The sequence below is a fragment of the Coregonus lavaretus genome (assembly GCF_964263955.1).
Source record: "Coregonus lavaretus genome assembly, chromosome: 2".
NCBI classification, from domain to species: Eukaryota; Metazoa; Chordata; class Actinopteri; order Salmoniformes; family Salmonidae; genus Coregonus; species Coregonus lavaretus.
In genome coordinates, this window is record NC_139989.1 from 13026239 (window position 1) to 13038064 (window position 11826).

The window sequence follows — 11826 nt, forward strand, 5'->3', positions numbered from 1 at the left end:
GTTGGCATAAATCCACATATATCTGACCATGCCCCAACATATGCTAATGAGCCCCACCAGTACTTTGCCACACCTATCAAAGTGCAGTGATGATCATACCTTATAATCAAAATATTGGGTAGAAAAATGTCCCATTTCACCTACAAGGTACCGAACTGTACCATGTGAGTTCATATGTGTACCTGTGAATAGTACCTTTGACCTTTTTGTACCCCAGGTAACAACACTGTACCCAACTGTACCCTTATTTTTTTTTTAGAATGTAGTGTGAATGAGTATGAACCTGTTGGCCCTGCAGAAACATCAATGCACTCCCGACCAAGAGGTTGTAAGTTCAAATAATTAATGTATACTCTCTGTTAAGTGTCCTTGATCACTGCTAGTTTTACATTGGAGGTGACAATTATTTAACTGATTCTGGGCAGCTGCAGAAATGCATTCTTGCCAATAAGTCGGTGGTCTTATCTCTTTCACGCTCACAGAATCTGGTGTTGTAGCAGGACATTTCAGGTTAATAGCGACCAAGAGGTTATGAGTTCAAATCCCATTTAATGCTGCATGACCACAGTACAAAATATTTTTTACACTTATTGAAATCAGAATACAGCAGCATACTGTAATTTTATGGAAAACACCTTCAAGTTGTTGTGTACATTTACTTTCTTTTTACTGCAACTTTAGGCAAAGTGCAGAAATGTACTCTTGCCAATCTCCATTATGTCCACAGACCTGGTGGCACAGCAGGAACTTCCGTTATAATCCCAAATAATCAGCATACTGTCCATTAACACCTGAATTTGACTGTAAAAATACAGTAACTAGTTGTAGAGATACCATATTTTCACTGCAACTAGACAAAAGCCTCCAGGGGACCATGACACAATGTTCTAAGTATGTCCTTGGGGACTCCACTGGAACAAACCGGGAACTAGACAAAACCTGCAGGGGACCATGACTGTGTAAATTGAATTAATGTCAACTATGCCTTTCAAAGTAAAATATTCTAAATTACACTTGACACCTGGGTTTTCACATGTTGAAATGTTGTCACATGTGTAGTGTCATGGTTTGACATTTTGCATCCCCATATTGTCACATTTATTTCACATGAGATCGTGTTCTCACGTGCTAAAATGTTCTCACGTGTAGTTTTATGTTTTCACATGTTGCTTTACATGTTGTCACGTTATCACATTAACTTCACATTAAATCACATAAGATCATGTGTTCACATCTGAAATTCATGTGTACTTTCTGTAAGGGTATCGCTCTCTGTCTGTTTCTCGGTCTCTCTCGCTCCCTCACAAACACACTGTCTGTCTGTCTGTTTCTCTGTCTCTGTCAATGCAGGCTGCAGCAGACAGGATTAATTATTCTCCCTAGTCCACAGATAACCTGTTTCTCTCATTGCCAGCCCAACTAAAGACGTAAACCAGGCAGATGCTGTCCCAAATGGCACCCTATTCCCTATGTAGTGCACTACCTATTTTGACCAGAGCACATAGAGTTCTGGTCAAAAGTAGTCCACTTTATCAGAAATAGTATACCATTTGGGACACAGCCATATATTTATTTCACACACAAAGTCTCACCACAAAGAACACACTGTGCCAGCCTGGCGCCTTTCCACAATCTTCTAAGGATCTCAGTCCACCCACATAAAGATGCATGGCATTGGCAGGCAATTAGGCTAGTGACATCTGTTTCCCACTTATGCATAAGCTCGTGTGCAAAACATGTGTAGGCTACAGGACAGGAGGAGTGCGCACCTGTGCATTTTACACACAGACTATGCGAATCATGCCCCCGCCAATCTTTCAACAAGCCAATAGCGTATAGCCTAACCCTAGCCTAGTCAGTGCAGCTCCGCAAAACGCCGCACTGTCCAGTTTCTCACATCTGTCTTCTTTCAGGACCTTTAAATACAGTGACATGGGTAAACAATCTGGAGGAGGGGCCCTCTCATCCACACTGATATCACTCTCAGCCAATGAGCGAAAGATCCCTAATCACTGTCAAGTAACTATCTTTGCCATTGGCTTGGAGCTGGAAGCGGTCGCTAGGGAGCCACTCAAGCGTCGCGCTGAGCATGGTCCAGTGCTACTGTGTAGTAAACCAAGTAGAGCGAAGCGCAGCGCGAGAGTACCTGCTACTTTCTAATATGCGCGGCGCGGTGAAGAAAACTCGCCGCTCTTGACGCCCCTATATCTGCGGTGCGGTTTTCTCGCTCTGTCTGCACTTAGCTACAGTTCTACAGTTCTAAAAGGTGTTCGAATTCGACTCTCGTATATGCTACCTATTTTAATGAATGAATGGGATTGCCCCACCGTTTATTTTCAACACAGTAACGTTTAATGCAAGACGTAGAGTTTCTTCATGGCGTCTCAACAGCAGTCAAGAATTCAGTCCTATCTGGAGAAAAATAAAATTGGACCGCTGTTTGAGGTTAGTGCATTAATCATCTCAACTAGCATATTTCACCTGTTCATGGCATTGACTGGGACACGTATGTTTTGCTGCAAGCCTACAATTTATCAGCATCATAAGGCTTTGGTTTCAATGTAAAACTTAGATCGATCAAATAGCCTATATGAATGTGCATACCATTATATATAAAAACTAGGCTATACATGTATGGAAATTATAAGACCCTCTCCCTGCATTGAATTTGGAAATACAGAGCGCGCACAGACAGCACACCCCTTCCACCCGATAGCGATCATCATCACAGATTCGATCTGCCTGCAAGATTGTAAAACGGAACCCACTCTCTGTAAATCCAGCTATTGGAAAATATCATTATAAAGTAGCCAGTAGTGGTTGTCTTGTCGCATATTTTCCTTGGCTACCAAGCATGCATGTCCTGGTCGTATGCATCCATCCCCTTATGATTAGAAAGATAGATGTTTCTAAAAGGTCCCGACGGGTTTACAGGCAGCACAAAGTGGGCAATATCATTCTCTGGAGCACTAGGTAAAGGCGGTCGGGGTAAACTGAGGTAACACACTGGCACTGCGCTTGGAGGTTCTAAGCGGCACAAATGTTTACTGAAGAGAAGCAATAATGTTTGACGAGATCATTGCCGGTTCTACAGTCCGATCATATTAATACAGATAGCGTCCTGCATCTACATGGCTGTTTGGCTGGAGAGTGTTGTAGCTAGCTACCTCTCTGTTTGTGTAGGGAGTTCACGTAGGTGCTATAGTACAGTAGATAGGCTGCACTGCCATGAGGACAGTTTATCGATAGCCTATCTGAGTTGAAACATGCAGAGGTTCAAAATAAAGAGAGAATTACTGCAAGGCATCTGCCTGAAGGGCTATTGATTTAAGTGTGAATGAAGTTTTGCATGTCTGTGGGAATCTATTGTCTTCTGGTTTTCATTGGTGTTTGTTTGAATGTTGTGTATCAGTCTGAGTTAATGACAGTATTGACTACCACAGCTACAGATCAAATCTTACAGTAGTGCATATAGACTATTCACAAGACACAAATACTGGTTGAATCAACGTTGCTTCCACGTCATTTCAACCAAAACATTATATGTGATGACGTTGAATCGACGTGGAAAACTGAATGGATTTGCAAAAAATCATCAACTTTTTTTCACCCAACTTTTTACCTAAATCCAATGACATGGTGAAATGTTGTTGTTTTTTCAAGTTGAATTCATGTTAGTTGACAACTGAACCAAAATTAAATCAAAACTAGACATTGAAATGACGTCTGTGCCCAGTGGGTAGCAGCATAATAACTGGTTTTATTCTGGTTGAATTCTCCTTTAAATGTATCAGTCTGAGTTACTGTAATGACAGCTGTGCCTACCACACCCCATAATGTTGGTATGATATCCCCGCTAGAAGAGTCAGTCATGCCGTGTGCATCCCAAATGGAACCCTATGTAGTGCACTATGTAGGGGATATGGTGCCATTTGGGACATATTGGCTGTTTCTCTAGACTGTGTTGGTATGATATCCCAGCTAGAAGAGTAAGTACTGCTAGTTGTGTAGATGGTAGAGTCATATCTAATTAGAGGGTCAGATGGATAGATTAACTCACAGATGCTGGGGAGACACCGAGGCCACACAAACACAGACTGTTTCTCCCGAGGCTCCTCTACACACACACATACACCATCTGCAGTAACAAAACTGAGTGTGTGTGTTGCATCGGGACATGTTTTTGTGGGAGGTTGAGAGAGAGAGAGAGAGAAAGTGATACAGATATATATAGAGAGAGAGACATAGAAAGAGAGAATAAGAGAGAGAGACTGCATGCTTGAGCGTGTTTGCAAGTATGTATATCTGTGTGTGGTGGTTGTACGTACACAGTATGTGTGTGTGTGTGTGTGTGTGTGTGTGTATATGTACTAATGCAGGTGTGTCACAAACTGCTGATCAGGTCCTCCTTTCCACTGATGTAGCAACACACACACACACTCCATAACACACATATGCTGCATGTTAATCAGTGCTGGCTAATAGCAAAGAGTGGCCCGGGCCAGCCAACCCAGCACAATGGACAGCTGCTCCCTGCTATTGTAGTGACTATAGTGCTGTACACTCACATCACTGCTCCCTGCTAGCGTAGTGACGATAGAGCTGTACACTCACATCAATTCTGACTGCTAGCGTAGCGACTATAGCGGTGTACACTCACATCAATCATTATTGCTAGCATAGCGACTATAGCGCTGAACACTCACATCAATTCTGACTGCTATCGTAGCGACTATAGAGCTGTAGCTACACTCACATTGTCAGGTGCTGATGTGGTGTAGGAGTCAGGCGCAGGACACAGAAGCTTCGTCCAACAGACTTTACTTACGACAAAATACAAACTAACGGGCCTCTACTACCCGGAGGCGAGCGATTACGCAACAGTGCGCAAAACACCAAAATACAAACAGATTACGCAACACGTGCGTCTGTACTCAAAACTATGGAGCAAAATCAACGGCACCTAATGACAGGCGGAACAAGATCCCACAAAACACAGTGGAAAACAGGCTGCCTAAGTATGGGTCCCAATCAGAGACAACAATCAACAGCTGATTCACGTTGCCTCTGATTGAGAACCACACCGGCCAACATAGAAAACACATAAGCTAGATAATGAACCTAGAACACAAACACATAGAAACTACACACCCTGGCTCAACATAACAGAGTCCCAGAGCCAGGGCGTGACAGTACCCCCCCCAAAGGCGCGGACTGCGACCGCGCCAAACATAAACCGAACAGGGGAGGGCTGGGTGGGCATTCCTCCTCGGAGGCAGGCGGTTCCGGCTCCGGGCTTGACCACCACCCTCCAACAATCCCCCCGTAGCGCCCCTGGTCCGGTCCCGCTGGCTGGAGCTGGACTGGACATCGGTGGAGCGGATTGCTTAGGCTCCGATGTGGAGCAGCTGACCGGTACCTGACCCGGCACCGGTGACCCAGGCACGGGCTGTGCCGGACTGACGACGCGCACCACAGGCTTGGTGCGGGGAGCAGGGACGGGCCGAACCGGGCTGACGAAGCGCACCACAGGCTTGGTGCGGGGAGCAGGAACAGGCCGGGCCGGGCTGGCGACAAACACTGTGGCAAAACAGGCTGCCTAAGTATGGTTCCCAATCAGAGGCAACGTGAATCAGCTGTTGATTGTTGTCTCTGATTGGGAACCATACTTAGGCAGCCTGTTTTGCCACAGTGTTGGTGGGATCTTCTGTCACGATCGTCGAACATAGTGGACCAATGCGCAGCGTGGAATGAGAACATACTTTTATTTAATAGAGTACCACACGAACAAAACGATACGTGACGTCCTTGGTAACAGACACAAACCATACACGGAACAAGATCCCACAAACACTGTGGCAAAACAGGCTGCCTAAGTATGGTTCCCAATCAGAGACAACAATCAACAGCTGATTCACGTTGCCTCTGATTGAGAACCACACCGGCCAACATAGAAAACACATCAGCTAGATAATGAACCTAGAACACAAACACATAGAAACTACACACCCTGGCTCAACATAACAGAGTCCCAGAGCCAGGGCGTGACACACATCAATTCTGACTGGTAGCGTAGCGACTATAGTGCTGTACACTCACATCAATTCTGACTGCTAGCGTAGCGACTATAGCGCTGAACACTCATGTCACTTCTGACTGCTAGTGTAGCGACTATAGCACTGTACACTCACAACACTTCTCCCTGCTAGCGTAGTGACTATAGCGCTGTATACTGACATCAATTCTGACTGATGGCTTAGCGACTATAAGGCTGTACACACATCAATTCTGACTGGTAGCTTAGCGACTATAGTGCTGTACACTCACATCACTTTTGACTGCTAGCGTAGCGACTATAGCGCTGTACACTCACATCACTGCTCTCTGCTAGGGAAGCGACTATAGCGCTGTACACTCACAACACTTCTGACTGCTAGTGTAGCGACAATAGTGCTATACACCACAGGAGGTTGGTGAGGGGAGAACGGGCTAGTGGTAATGGCTGGAGCGGATCAATGTAATGGTATCAAATACATCAGGCACATGGTTTCCATGTTTTTGATGCCATTCCATTTTCTCCATTCTGGCCATTATTATGAGTCGTCCTCCCCTCAGCAGCCTCCATTGCTGTACACTCAAATGAATTCTGACTGCTTCAGTAGCGACTATAACGCTGTACACTCACATCACTGCTCCCTGCTAGAGTAGCGACTATAGTGCTGTACACTCACATCAATTTTGACTGGTAGCGTAGCGACTATAGTGCTGTACACTCACATCAATTCTGACTGCTAGTGTAGCGACAATAGTGCTATACACCACAGGAGGTTGGTGAGGGGAGAACGGGCTAGTGGTAATGGCTGGAGCGGATCAATGTAATGGTATCAAATACATCAGGCACATGGTTTCCATGTTTTTGATGCCATTCCATTTTCTCCATTCTGGCCATTATTATGAGTCGTCCTCCCCTCAGCAGCCTCCATTGCTGTACACTTAAATGAATTCTGACTGCTTCAGTAGTGACTATAACGCTGTACACTCACATCACTGCTCCCTGCTAGAGTAGCGACTATAGTGCTGTACACTCACATCAATTTTGACTGGTAGCGTAGCGACTATAGTGCTGTACACTCACATCAATTCTGACTGCTAGCGTAGCGACTATAGAGCTGTACACTCACATTACTGCTCCCTGCTAGCGTAGCGGATATAGCGCTGAACACTCACATCAATTTTGACTGCTAGCGTAGCGACTATAGCGCTGTACACTCAAATCACTGCTCCCTGCTAGGGTAGCGACTTGAGCGCCGAACACTCACATCAATTCTGACTGCTAGCGCAGCAACTATAGTGCTGTACACTCACATCAATTCTGACTGCTAGAGTAGCGACTATAGTGCTGTACACTCACATCAATTCTGACTGCTAGCGCAGCGACTATAGAGCTGTACACTCACAACACTGCTCCCTGCTAGCGTAGCGACTATAGCGCTGTACACTCACAACACTGCTCTCTGATAGCGTAGGGACTATAGAGCTGTACACTCAAATCACTGCTCCCTGCTAGGGAAGCGACTTGAGCGCCGAACACTCACATCAATTCTGAATGCTAGCTTTGGGACTATAGCGCTGTACAGTCACATCAATTCTGACTGCTAGTTTAGCGACTATAGTGCTTTTCACTCACGTAACTTCTGACTGCTAGCTTAGCGACTATAGTGCTGTACACTCACATCAATTCTGACTGCTATCGTAGCGACTATAGCGCTGTACACTCACATCAATTCTGACTGCTAGCTTAGCGACTATAGCGCTGTACACACATCAATTCTGACTGCTATCGTAGCGACTATAGAGCTGTATACTCACAACACTTCTGATTGCTTTTGTAGCGAATATAGTGCTGTACACCACAGGAGGTTGGTGAAAGGAGAAAGGGCTAGTGGTAATGACTGGAGCGGAATAAATGGAATGTCATCAAATACATCAGGCACATGGTTTCCATGTTTTTGATGCCATTCCATTTGCTCCGTTCTGGCCATTATTATGAGCTGTACTCCCCTCAGCATTCTCCACTGCTGGAAAAATTCTGACTGCTAGCGTAGAAACTATAGTGCTGTACACTGACACCACTGCTCCCTGCTAGTGTAGCGACTATAGCAATGTACACTAACATAAATTCTGACTGCTAGCGTAGTTACTTTTTTGCTGGACACTCACATACATTTTGACTGCTAGCGTAGCGACTATAGCGCTGTACACTCACATCAATTGTTACTGCTAGCATAGCGACTCTAGCGCTTTAAACTCATATCACTTCTGACTTCTAGCGTAGCGACAATAGCGCGGTACACTAATGTCACTTCTGACTGCTAGCGTAGCTACTATAGCGCTTTAGACTCACATCACTGCTCCCTGCTAGGGTTGTGACTATAGTGCTGGACACTCACATCAATTCTGTCTGCTAGCATAGCGACTATAGCGCTGTACACTCACATAATTTCTTACTGCTAGCTTAGTGACTATAGCGCTGTACACTCACATCAATTCTGACAGCTAGCATAGCAACCTTTTTGCAGGACACTCACATACATTTTGACTTCTAGCTTAGCGGCTTTAGCGCTGTACACTCACATCAATTCTGACTGCTAGCTTAGCGATTATAGCATAGACTCACATCAGTTCTGCTAGCATAGTGACTATAGCACTGTACACTCACCTTAATCCTGCCTGCTAGCGTAACGACTAGAGCGCAATACACTCACATCAATTCTGACTGCTAGTCTATCGACAATAGCGCTGTACACTCAAATAACTGCTCCCTGCTAGCGTAGTGACTATAGCGAAGTACTCGTATCAATTCTGACTGCTAGCTTAGCGACTATAGCCCTGTACACTCACATCAATTCTGACTGCTTTCGTAGCGACTATAGACCACAGGAGGTTGGTGAGGGGAGAATGTGCTAGTGGTAATGGCTGGAGCGGAATCAACAGAATGGTTCCTACATCAGGAATATTGTTTCCATGTTTTTGAGACCATTCCATTTCATCTGTTCCGGCCATTTTTATGAGCCGTATTCCCCTCAGCAGCCTCCGCTGCTGTACACTCACAGAAATTCTGACTGCCAGCGTAGCGACTATAGCACTGTACAATCACAACAATTCTGACTGCCAGCGTAGCGACTATAGCACTGTACAATCACAACAATTCTGACTGAGAGCGTAGTGAATATAGCGATGTATGATCAAAACATTTCTGACCGCTAGCATAGCGACTATAGAGCTGTACACTCACATAAATCACTGCTCCTTGCTAGTGTAGCAACTTTTTTGCTGGACACTCACATACATTTTGACTTCTAGCGTAGCGATTAATGCGCTGTACACTCACATCACTGCTCCCTGCTAGCATAGCGACATTAGCGCTGAACACTCACGTCACTTCTGACTTCTAGCATAGCAATTATAGCGCTCTACACTCACATCAATTCTGACTGCTAATGTAACCGCTATAGCACTGTACACTCACATCACTTCTGACTGCTAGCGTAGCGATTAGAGCGCTGTAAACTCACATCAATTCTTATTGCTAGCGTTTTGACTATTGTTCTGTCCAGTCACATACAGTGGGGAAAAAAAGTATTTAGTCAGCCACCAATTGTGCATGTTCTCCCACTTAAAAAGATGAGAGAGGCCTGTAATTTTCATCATAGGTACACGTCAACTATGACAGACAAATTGAGAAAAAAAATCCAGAAAATCACATTGTAGGATTTTTAATGAATTTATTTGCAAATGATGGTGGAAAATAAGTATTTGGTCACCTACAAACAAGCAAGATTTCTGGCTCTCACAGACCTGTAACTTCTTCTTTAAGAGGCTCCTCTGTCCTCCACTCGTTACCTGTATTAATGGCACCTGTTTGAACTTGTTATCAGTATAAAAGACACCTGTCCACAACCTCAAACAGTCACACTCCAAACTCCACTATGGCCAAGACCAAAGAGCTGTCAAAGGACACCAGAAACAAAATTGTAGACCTGCACCAGGCTGGGAAAACTGAATCTGCAATAGGTAAGCAGCTTGGTTTGAAGAAATCAACTGTGGGAGCAATTATTAGGAAATGGAAGACATACAAGACCACTGATAATCTCCCTCGATCTGGGGCTCCACGCAAGATCTCACCCCGTGGGGTCAAAATGATCACAAGAATGGTGAGCAAAAATCCCAGAACCACACGGGGGGACCTAGTGAATGACCTGCAGAGAGCTGGGACCAAAGTAACAAAGCCTACCATCAGTAACACACTACGCCGCCAGGGACTCAAATCCTGCAGTGCCAGACGTGTCCCCCTGCTTAAGCCAGTACATGTCCAGGCCCGTCTGATGTTTGCTAGAGTGCATTTGGATGATCCAGAAGAGGATTGGGAGAATGTCATATGGTCAGATGAAACTAAAATAGAACTTTTTGGTAAAAACTCAACTCGTCGTGTTTGAAGGACAAAGAATGCTGAGTTGCATCCAAAGAACACCATACCTACTGTGAAGCATGGGGGTGGAAACATCATGCTTTGGGACTGTTTTTCTGCAAAGGGACCAGGACGACTGATCCGTGTAAAGGAAAGAATGAATGGGGCCATGTATCGTGAGATTTTGAGTGAAAACCTCCTTCCATCAGCAAGGGCATTGAAGATTAAACGTGGCTGGGTCTTTCAGCATGACAATGATCCCAAACACACCGCCCGGGCAACGAAGGAGTGGCTTCGTAAGAAGCATTTCAAGGTCCTGGAGTGGCCTAGCCAGTCTCCAGATCTCAACCCCATAGAAAATCTTTGGAAGGAGTTGAAAGTCCGTGTTGCCCAGCGACAGCCCCAAAACATCACTGCTCTAGAGGAGATCTGCATGGAGGAATGGGCCAAAATACCAGCAACAGTGTGTGAAAACCTTGTGAAGACTTACAGAAAACGTTTGACCTGTGTCATTGCCAACAAAGGGTATATAACAAAGTATTGAGAAACTTTTGTTATTGACCAAATACTTATTTTCCACCATAATTTGCAAATAAATTCATTAAAAATCCTACAATGTGATGGATTTCCTCATTTTGTCTGTCATAGTTGATGTGTACCTATGAAGAAAATTACAGGCCTCTCTCATCTTTTTAAGTGGGAGAACATGCACAATTGGCGGCTGACTAAATACTTTTTTTCTCCACTGTAAATTCTGACTGCTACTGTTGCAACTTTTTTGTTGTATACTTACATACATTTTGACTGCCAGAGTAGCGATTATAGCGCTGTACACTCACATCACTTTTGACTGCTAGCGTAGCCACTATAGCGCTGTACACTCACATCACTTCTCCATGCTAGCGTAGCGATTATAGCTCTGTACACTCACATCAATTTTTACTGCTTGCGTAGCAACTATAGTGCTGTACACTCACATCAGTTTTGACTGCTAGCGTAGCGACTATAGCGCTGTAAACTCACTTCACTTCTGACCTCTAGCGTAGCGATTATAGAGCTGTACACTCACATCAATTTTGACTGCTAGCGTAGCAACTATAGTGCTGTACACTCACATCAATTTTGACTGCTGGTGTAGCGATTATAGCGCTGTAAACTCACATCACTGCTCCCTGCTTAAGTAGCGTCTATAGCGCTGTACACTCACATCAATTCAGACTGCTAGTGTAGCGACTCTGGTGCTTTAAACTCACATCACTGCTCCCTGCTAGCGTAGTGGCTATAGCGCTGTACACTCACATCAATTCTGACTGCTAGTGTAGCGACTATAGCGCTGAACACTCACATAAATTCTGACT